The 10376-nt window shown below is 44.5% G+C and overlaps 1 long non-coding RNA gene across 2 annotated transcripts; it reads left to right on the top strand.

The window, feature by feature from the left end:
* Positions 1-3154: 3154 nt before the first annotated feature.
* On the top strand, positions 3155-8771 carry LOC116098404. 2 transcript variants are annotated; one of them, XR_004121831.1, is made up of 2 exons: positions 3155-3368; positions 6731-8771. It is a non-coding gene; the product is annotated as an uncharacterized LOC116098404 (long non-coding RNA). The 2 variants fall into 2 exon arrangements; XR_004121830.1 differs by lacking the exon at positions 3155-3368 and adding an exon at positions 4378-4679.
* The last annotated feature ends 1605 nt before the right edge of the window (positions 8772-10376 follow it).

The raw sequence follows: 10376 nt of genomic DNA, 5'->3' as shown, positions 1-10376 counted from the left end.
GAGATGTTTAGTAATGGAGCACGAGGCAAGTATGCTCAAAACTCAATCTCCAACACTGGGAAACAAACTAATAAATGAATAAAAAAGAAAGAAATCTTGAAAGATAGGCTTAAGCTTAGTGTAGTGGTACACACCTTTAATCCTAGTCCTTGGGAGGCAGAGACAGGGCAAATCTCCTTGAGTTTAAGACCACCCTGGTCTACATAGTGAGTTCTAAGGCAGCCAAGGCCACATAGAGCCACCCTGTCTCAAAACAAAACAACTCCTTCCATCAAACAAACAAACAAACAAAAAAATCAAAACCAATTTTTTTCCCACCGCTGTCTAGAATCTGCCCTGTTTACCTCCACTGCTCTTTCCCCATGATCCTCTTTGAATATGGACACAGGCTCAAGTGGAGAAATAGAGAGTATCTTATATCTTTATTGCAACTTCATGACAATGAAGGCAGCAAGGCACATTGAGAATCCAGGACTTTACTGATCTCAAAGGGTCCACATCTGTCTCCCAACTCTTCACCAGCATGAAACAGGGTCCCTATAATTTATCCTCCTGAACTACACAAGAGCCTTAAAGTAATCAAGACTTCTTTTTTGTTTTTGAGATAGGTCTTCCCATGCATCCAGGCTGACTTGAAACTCACTGAGTAGCTCAGGCTGCTTTCAAACTCTTCATCCTCTGATCTCAGTCTCTCAAGTGCTGGAATACAGGACCACTCTATCCTAGTGTCTACTCTTAGTGTTGTGCTGATGCTAATGAGAGGGTAGCAGTCTACAATCTAGATATAGCATTTAGAGGTGAGTCCTTTGGGGAGTTAATGTGGGAACTCCATGATTCTTTTTATAAGAAGAAATGAGACCCTATAGAGTTGTGCTTATGTGCGCTTCTAACACACATTACATGACTCCTAACACAGGTGGGCTGGCTCCTAACACAGGTGGTCCAGCTCCTAACACAGGTGGTTCAGCTCCTAACATGTGTGGGCGGCTCCTAACATTTGTGGGCAACTCCTAACATGTGTGGGCTGGCTCCTAACACAGGTGGTCTGGCTCCTAACACAGGTGGTCTGGCTCCTAACACAGGTGGGCTGGCTCCTAACACAGGTGGTCTGGCTCCTAACACAGGTAGGCTGGCTTCTAACACAGGTGGTCCGGCTCCTAACACAGGTGGGCTGGCTTCTAACACAGGTGGTCCAGCTCCTAACACAGGTGGGGTGGCTCCTAACACAGGTGGGCTGGCTCCTAACACAGGTGGGCTGGCTCCTAACACAGGTGGTCCAGCTCCTAACACAGGTGGTCCAGCTCCTAACACAGGTGGGCTGGCTCCTAACACAGGTGGGCTGGCTCCTAATACAGGTGGGCTGGCTCCTAATACAGGTGGGCTGACTCCTAACACAGGTGGGCTGGCTGGGGCTTTTCAGAGGCTGCATTGTGCTGTTTATCTTTTCCTTCCTATGAGCAAAAGACTTTTTGTTTCATTAAAAGCATCCCGCCTTAGGTATTTTACACATAATAATGAAAAGGTGAGTGAGCATAGCCATGCACGAAAATAGCCTTAATTGCCAGTCAGTCAAGTGTGCTAAGCCCTTGATACCCATCATTCCCAAGATCCGTGCAGTCCTTGGCTGTCTCCTACCCAAGGACTTAAGAGGACCAATCCTGCTCAGCTTCTGAGATACAAAATGAGCTGATCCTGGACACATGCTGACTGGTATGATGATAGGAACCTAGGGTCCACTCTTCCGATTCAGAGGGCATAGTGTCTGAGGTTGTCACAGGCTCCATACTGCTCAACCAGTATGCACTGATATACAGGAGTGAGTGTAGACATTATCTTTGCTTCTGAAACCTCGATTCTCATTTCTGACATAGCCTGAGCTAAAAATCCCTCAACGATTATGCAAATAAATCTTAACAATGACAAAGGACCTGACAAATAAGTTACACCCAAAACAGTAGAAGAAGTGGTGTCTTCCAGGGTCTGGTAGGAATTGCTAAGGTAATGCCTGGGCCGTTCTTAGGAGACAGAGCCACCGTCACCGATGCGGTCTGTGGTCTAGATTTTGTTGTCTGAGAGGAGAGTCTACGTTTACTCTGTCCCTTTGCTGGGCTTTCTTTGTTCCTTCAGTCTTTAGTTCAGCCACAGACCTTTTTCTACAGTTCATTTAGCAGTCAGATGTTTACTGATTTTATTAGAATTTTTATAGTTTTGGTTGCTAATTACATTAATAAATTCAAAGCATTCTTTATTACCTACCACCTACAGATTATGCTTCAATAAATGTTAAAAAGGAAGAAGTGTCTCCTTGAATACATTGCTAAATATGAGTCACCAAGAGAGAACTCACTTTGACTGGAGAAGCCCTAGGTGCACAGCACCCCAGCGTATCCTTTAAACCCTATCCCTTTAATTCTCCATTCAGCTATTTATCTCGAGGTCAGCGGAGCCTGAGAGAGATGATGATGTAAAGGTCGCCGCACTGGTTGTTGTGAAGGCTCGTGACTGGCTTGTACAACTTTAAAGCAGGTTACTAAATCTGTTTGGATTTTATTTCTTTACCTGTGAGCTCACCTCCCCCAGGGGCCAGCAAAGAGCATCAAGGGAGAAGATGTCCATTTCTCTCCCTATTCCATATGCTATCATCTTAACCTCTTTCAATTTCAGTTCTAAAGTCAACGTATATTAACTCTTAAGTATCTCACACAAATACTATACATGTATTGTAAATGTGCTATGTCAGAAACATGAGTGGTCACATTTTCATCTTTCCACAATGTCAGAATTTATTGAATGATGATAACTTTGTAAAGGACGTTGGTTTTGTTGGCTGCAGTTTGCCAAGTAGTTGAGATTCCCCTAGATGGTTGGCTGAGGCAAACAGAGACTTTGTTATTATGATTGTAACTGTATATTAACCCTCGGATCACAGTATCACAGGAAAAGTATAGGCTCAGGACCCTCCAGACCAAGGTCTCAGACCAAGGTCTCAGACCAAGTTCTCAGACGGAGTTCTCAGACAGATTTCTCAGATAAAGTTCTTAGACCAAGTTCTCATACCAAGTTCTCAGACCAAGTTCTCATACCAAGTTCTCAGAAGGAGTTCTCAGACAGAGCTCTCAGATAAAGTTCTCAGACCAAGTTCTCATACCAAGTTCTCAGACCAAGTTCTCAGAAGGAGTTCTCAGACTGAGTTCTCAGATAAAGTTCTCAGACTGAGTTCGCAGATAAAGTACTCAGACTAAGTTCTCAGACCAAGTTCTCAGCATAAAGGAGATTGATTTGCCCCAGGACAGAGGGCAGGGAAAGGGACAATGACAGGAGATAGAGGATGAGGGAGAAGGGGAAGGGAACAAGGGAGAGGAAAAGAGGTAAGGTGGAGGGCTAAGGGGTATTTGTCTAGGGCTGATGGGGGTGGGGCTGGGATAATGACAAAGGACGGCTTCTGGATAGAGAGGAGACAGACATAAAGGCAAAATGAGAAATGCCGAGTTAGGATGAGTGTTTAGTTTTGATTGGGCATGTTGATTAGGTGAGCCAAAGGGGGCTTTTGATTGGTGGACTCCAATGCTTTGATAACTGGACCTTGGTAGTCAGCCTGAGGAGAAGGAAGTGGTCAAATAAGGCAATAGACTTTGGGGCTAGCTTTAGGAATGTAATCTAATGTTTTTGTTTTTTGTTTTTTTTCAGCAAGGCAGAGGGAACTGGGGAGAAGAGCAAGGCCTGCCAGAGGCATGCTCTAGTGGGCAAGTGTTCCTTCACATTGCATGTCATGCAGTAACTATAAACGTATAGATTACAGAATGGTTACTGGGGTTTAAAGGGTTTGAAGCAGGGTTCAAGGAGTTCCCAAGAGTCATAACTGGAGGAAAGCAGGAAGTTGACAGGGTATCAGGGACGGTATTAGATAATGGACCTTGCTACAGGTCTGACACAATTTTTGGAGTCAAGCTGCAGGAGTGGAGTTGAGCTTGTGTGAAGGCTGAACCCAGCATGTAAGCCAAGCTGGGCAAATTGTGAAGACTCTAGAGGTGAAGGACAAGACTGGGCAGGCAGATGGGTGGATGGGCGGATGGATGGGCAGATGGATGGGTGGATGGAGGAGCAGATAGATGAGTGGGTGGATGGGTGGATGGGTGGATGGATGGATGAATGGATGAGCAGATAGATGGGTGGGTAGATGGGTGGATGGGTGGATGGAGGAGCAGATAGATGGGTGGGTAGATGGGCAGATGGGCAGATGGGTGGGCAGATGGATGGGCAGATGGATGGGTGGATGAATGGGTGGATGGAGGAGCAGATGGATGGGTGAGTGGATGGATGTGTGGATGGAGGAGCAGATAGATGGGTGGGTGGATGGGTGGATGGGCGGATGGATGGGTGGATGGGCAGATGGATGGGTGGATGGTTGGGTGGGTGGATGAATGGTTGGCCAGTCCATATGGACAAACAAGCAAATACACAGACAGTAATTCAATGTAGTCTGAGTTGCCAGTTGGAGCCAAGCCAAGCAGAAGTCCCTGGGACAGTTGGGAGTTCTATGCCTGTAGGTTCCTTGACACACTCACTATATATCAGATGATATGTCCACTGGGGCCATAACCCTCTCTGGGTTAGGTAGGTGTGTTCTCTTCGGGGTCCAGGCAGGAATACTGTGCCCTTTCAGTATGAAAACATTTTTGGTAAGTTCTCCTTTGGCCTGTTTTTCCTTGTATGATTTTATTTTTTTATTTTTTAAAAGATTTATTTATTTATTTTATGTATATGAGTACACACCATTGCTCTCTTCAGACACACCAGAAGAGGGCATCAAATCCCATTACAGATGGTTGTGAGTGACCATGTGGTTGCTGGGAATTGAACTCAGGACCTCTGCAAGAGTAGTCAATGCTCGTAACAGCTGAGCCATCTCTCCAGCCCCCCTTGTATGATTTTAACAGCCCATGTACTCATGGTCCCAAATGACTCTGATAGATTTATAGTGTGGTACCTTTTTACTTTTTGGATAAGATATTCATCAGTCTGTGTGTCATGGGGATGCTGGGCAGATGGTGCTAAACATGCAGGGTCACCCTGCCTCTGTGTTTGTGCTCAAAATGGAGTTCAAAGCTGTTTGTAAAATGGAGTCTTTGAGAGGAAGGCACAGCCTGAAAAACCACTGTTTTAAACGATATGGAGTTATCTATCTATTTATCTATCTATCTATCTATCTATCCCTATAATATAATATAATCTATAGATATAGATATACCAATTCTTTGTGACAGGTTTCACAGTATACAGGCTAGTCTCAAATTCACAGCAGTCTTTCTGCCTCAGCCTCCTGAGAGCTGAGATTAGAGGCATGTGCCACTGCACTTGGCTCTTTCTAGCACTTTCCCCCCTGATGAGGAAGAGAGCTTAAAAGGCTCACCTTTTCATAGATGTGGAACCAAGAGCCACAGAGGTCCCTTCTGCTAGGTGTGTGTCTGTAAGTGACATCTGTTCTCTCCACCCTCCCGAGCTCCCCCTCACCCCCCGCCCATCCCCGAGTCTCTGAATTTTTGGTTCATTGTCTCTGGATCCCCATCTTTGTAAGCTGGCCTTATCCTGACACCAGCTGAGCGGTTTAGTAGTCACCTACCCCTGGACCCTGCTTTGGACCACTGACTTCACTCATCTGCCTCTCCTGCCACACTACAGTTCTCTCTTTCTGTTCACTTCTGTTCCCTCGCTCTTAATCCTAACGAACACAGTGGTCACCATTTCACTGGCACTCTGGTTGAATATTAACATGCGCGGCCATTGTCCCTGTTCCGTTTAGTCTTTCAATCCTGTGATACGGTTAAACTGTATCTGAAACGATTTCCAGTCTAAAAAGCAAAACCATTGCCATAGGATAGGCTTAGTTTGCATACCTCACCTTCTCTCCCTCTCTTGTCTTCTCTCCCTCTCTTGGGAATATTAGCTTGTGGGAAACCTCAGCCCCTGTCCAGTGCAGATGTCTTGCCTCTGGTAACTCGGATCCTTGAGGCAGCCTCATCCACGGATGACGATAGCACAAAGCACATGCAAGCCAGTCAAAACATGGCTACATTGAATTATTGTTTGTGTGACTGTCTCCCTTGAGGGCCAGCGTTGTGTCTCGCTCATTTTTGTGTGCTCTGGCGTCTCGTGCTAAAGTTCCCAAGAAGCCCTTGGATATTTGTCAAAGTAAACCAAGGACTCTTTTTGTTCTTTGTGTTTTTTGAGACAGGCTCTCTTTGCAAAATTATTTACTTCTCATTTTTGTTTTATGTGCATGAGTGTTTTGCCTAAGTGTTACATCTGTGTACCACTTTCTTGCCTGGCACCCACAGAGGCCAGATAAGGGTGTCAGATCCACTAGAGCTTCAGTTACAAGTACCTGTGAGCTGTCTTGTGGGTACAGGGACTCAATCCCCGGGTCTTCTCCAGGACAACAAATGCTAGTAATCCTGAGCTATTGCTCTTGCCCCAAAGTAGCCAGCTCTTGATGCTAACTTGGCTGTTAGATGAAAGCATTCTCTTCCCAATGGTGATAATTCTTATGCAAAGTCCCCCACAGTTTGAGCGGGATCCCCCCATTTTATCCTGTTATATCTTGAGTAGCCCTAAGTCTGATTCGAGTATAGCCACTTGAAAGCACTCCACCCCAGCAATGTAATTTGAGTGCACCTGAAACACCCGTCACAGGTGGGATCCCTTCTGAGATAAACTCTAACCCTCCTTTCAGGTGAGGTTTGAAAACGCCTTCATTCTCAAGAGGTTTCTTCTGAAATCCAGATGTCTCCATGACAAGGCTGCAACTTGTCTCGCCTGTGCTGACGCTTTACAAGATTCCACTGCAGCAGAAAGAGCTCCAGAGCAGCTTCCTGGTAGGAAGAAGCCGCGCTTGAGGTGGTAGAAGCGTCCATCCTAACAGAGGACTGCCTATCCTGGTGCTCTCAGCCACAGCTGCCGCCAGCCTCCAGCAAGCATTGGCTCTGACATCTCTCTCTGCCCTTGGCCTGTACATTTCTCCAGCTCCTGCCGCAGGCTGGAAAATTAGCTTCGAAGGCTGCAGGACCTTCCTCAGCTACCTCGACTGTTGCTACTCCTGCAAGCTCACTCTACCACCCCAGCTAGGTGAGCTGAGGAGGCTCAGGGGTTCCTTTGCTAGGCAGAGATGGTGAATCCTGCCCGCTCCCTACCCACCATATACTTGGCTACCAGCTTTCATTTGTTTCTTTTCTTTTGTGAGTTAGGGTCTCCCAGCCCAGACAGGCCTCACACTGGAGCTAATCTTGAATTTTGAACTTCTTCACTTTCTTTCTTTGCTTTAATTTTTAAAATTCTTTTGAAAGTTTTATACACTTATAGAATTGATTCTATCGACCATTTCCATCTACCTCTACTTCCCTGTAACCCTCTCTAGTTCTACCCACCCATCTCCCTTCTAATTTCACGTCTCCTACTTAAAAACTGTTATTAAAACCCCTGAGTCTTATTAATGCTGCTGTTTGAAGACTTAACTATACAATAAAGGCAAGAGAAGGAAATAAGAGGGAATCAAATAGGAACAGAAGATGAAGTATCTCTTTATGCCAAAGGTATGATTCTACATGTGAGAGGCCCTATGGACCCCACCCACACCTCATATATCTAAAACACTTTCAGCTAAGTGGCCAGATACAAATTAACCCAAGTCAGCTGTCTTCCATTATGTCAGTGATGAACTTGAAACTGCAGATCCTCCAGTGTCCACACCAGTGTCCTCCAGTGTTACAGCGTTGTACACCACAGCCGGCCCATGGCTTCTGCATGCTGGGCAAGCCCCTACTAACAACTTCACCAGGTTACTGGTTTTTAAAATTGGGTCTTGTTCTTTGGGTTTGCCACATAGTATGATCCATATGCCACCTACTTTCTTTTCTTTTTTCCCCTTACTGAGATTAATTATGGATGCTTGTGTTTATTTTCTGGGGGCATAGACAACTTACCAGTGTCTATGCCTCTGAGGAAAAATGATTCCTTGTCCGTCTCTCCCCTTGTCCCCAAACTACTACTTGCCAATAGCTTCTTTGCTATGGGTGGGGCCCAATGTTCAATTTTGGAGGGATGTATAAAAACCAGTTATTTTTTTTCTTCCTTTACATTTTCAAATGGAACTCAAAAGTCAGACAACATAAGCATCAGGAACGGACAGTGGTGGGCCTCTTTGTTGTAAAAGGTGTGGTTCTTGTCTTTCACTGGGGTGGATGAGTTGACGCCCTCATTTACGACACCTGCAGACAGGACTGGGGTAAATGTGAAGTCTTGGGAAGAGACTGTGTGTCTTTGAGGATTTGAATGTTCATTGAGCTGACATCATTTGTGGTTTTCACTCACTGAAGACAGATAGAGCTGGGCAAAAAGTCCTGGGTGGGTTGTGGCCGTCCAAAGGCTTCCATAACTCACATCCAAACTGCTGGACACATGGTAGGGATTGCTGTAGAATATGTGTGCCGTGACTGGCCCATGAATAGTCTGTCATACCGTCGTTGCCCAGGCAAGATCAGGCATTAGCAACACAGCCTTTATACCATCTTTCATTGACACCTGGAAATTTCTGATGTTATTCCTAGGACTCCATAGACACCAGAGCTTTACCTCTTGGCTCCTCAGAAACACTTTCCATTTTCATCTCTGCCTTATGAAGCAGAAGCCGACAACATTGCCTAATGCTTTGTAGCATTCGGCGTTATTACATTTATAATGTTATTCAATTTAAAAATAAACGTATTTCCACTTTGCAACTCTTCTGTTCTCTCTCATTCAGCTGTTTGATAATGTCAAATGCTTAGAACTCAAATTAGAAAGTCCTACAATGGTCTCTGATTAAACCTCAATAAAAGCACTGTCAGGAGAATTCATAGTATAAGGCACACTAACTAACTATTGGAATCTTGATTTATATTTGTAAGTCTAAAACTAATTTGAGGGTTATGTCTTAAACTAAAAAGCTTTCTGGGCACTTTGGCAACATATTAACAGTAACAAATGATAAGAAACGCAATCTTGGGTAGTTTTGCTCATTCACTGGTTTATTTTACGTTTACTTTATTTCCAAAACACATTTTTGGTAGAAAGTGAAGGCACAGTATTAAGATACACTTTCTGGAGACATTTCTGTAAGGGATAGAGTAATATCCAGGTATATAGCTCCCTAGTGAAAGGACATATTACTTAACAATTTTAACAAATATTAGAAGAACGCAAGGTCAGACAGGATCTAAGTTGTCCGAGGTAAACTTTGAACTCATAGTCCTCCCGCTTTAGCCTCCTGAGTAGCTGGGGTTATAGGCCTGAGCCATCAAGCTGGGCTGGAAAGTAGCCTTCCTGAAACAAGGGCTTACATGTTCCAGCTGGTTTCAAATTCACTCGTAGCTGTGTGATCTTGAAATTCTGTCCTCCCCTGTCGACTTGCGCAGTGCAGGGTTTACTGGTGGGTGTCACTAGCCTATTTAGGCAATCCTAGGGATTGAAAAGTGTTACCATTCTTGGAGTCCATTTCAAACTTTAATAAACAGAATCAGACTTTTGGAACTCAGCAAAGACAACTGAAGTGGCTGGTGGCAATCTTGGCTCCAGGTGCCGTGTATATATATATATATATATATATATATATATATATATATATATATATATATATAATATTTGTATACTTTATTTACACCTTTTTTCCATACAGGGTTTCAGGTATTCCAGGCTGGTCTAGAACTCTTTATGCATTGAGGACCTTGAACTTCTGATCCTCCTGCTGCCTCTTCCCAAATGCTGTAAAAAAAAAATGATCCCCGTGAGCAACCCTGTCACCTGGCCCAATCAGGTTAGGCTAATGAACAAGGAGAATCATGCCGGTGTTGCTGGATGGGGAGTGAAGTCCTGTGTCTTCTAGAATGACTCTGTGATGAGATGCCAAGGTTAACGTTTGAGTAGGGTAAGCATCTCCAACCCTGGATAGCTATGAGACTCCATTTTTCTACCCCAAGTTTGTGGTCCACCGCAGCTGCACAGAATCAGAGAGTTTTAGCCTAGGGCAGATTCCTCAGGACCATAAGCATGCAATAGTTTCCTATGTCCTGATCACATAATAGCAACAGTAAGAATTAGAATAATTGAGACTACCATCATTTATTGGATACTGACTCTTGACCATGCCCATCACTACGAAAACAAACATGTGGATCGATTGCACAGAATGGCAATGAGCCAATATAAATACAGCGACCTAGTTTTTGACATTATAAAGAGAACGCAGTAGAGAAGATACAGCCCTCCTCAGCAAATGACATTGAGAATGAACTAGACGTTCATGTGTCAAAACTCAAACTAGGCCCCGGTTTCTCACCTAGTGCAAC

This window comes from Mastomys coucha, unplaced genomic scaffold, assembly GCF_008632895.1.
Source record: "Mastomys coucha isolate ucsf_1 unplaced genomic scaffold, UCSF_Mcou_1 pScaffold20, whole genome shotgun sequence".
Classification (NCBI taxonomy): Eukaryota; Metazoa; Chordata; class Mammalia; order Rodentia; family Muridae; genus Mastomys; species Mastomys coucha.
Note: the sequence above shows the minus strand (reverse complement) of the source record. Positions and strands in the feature narration are given on the sequence as shown.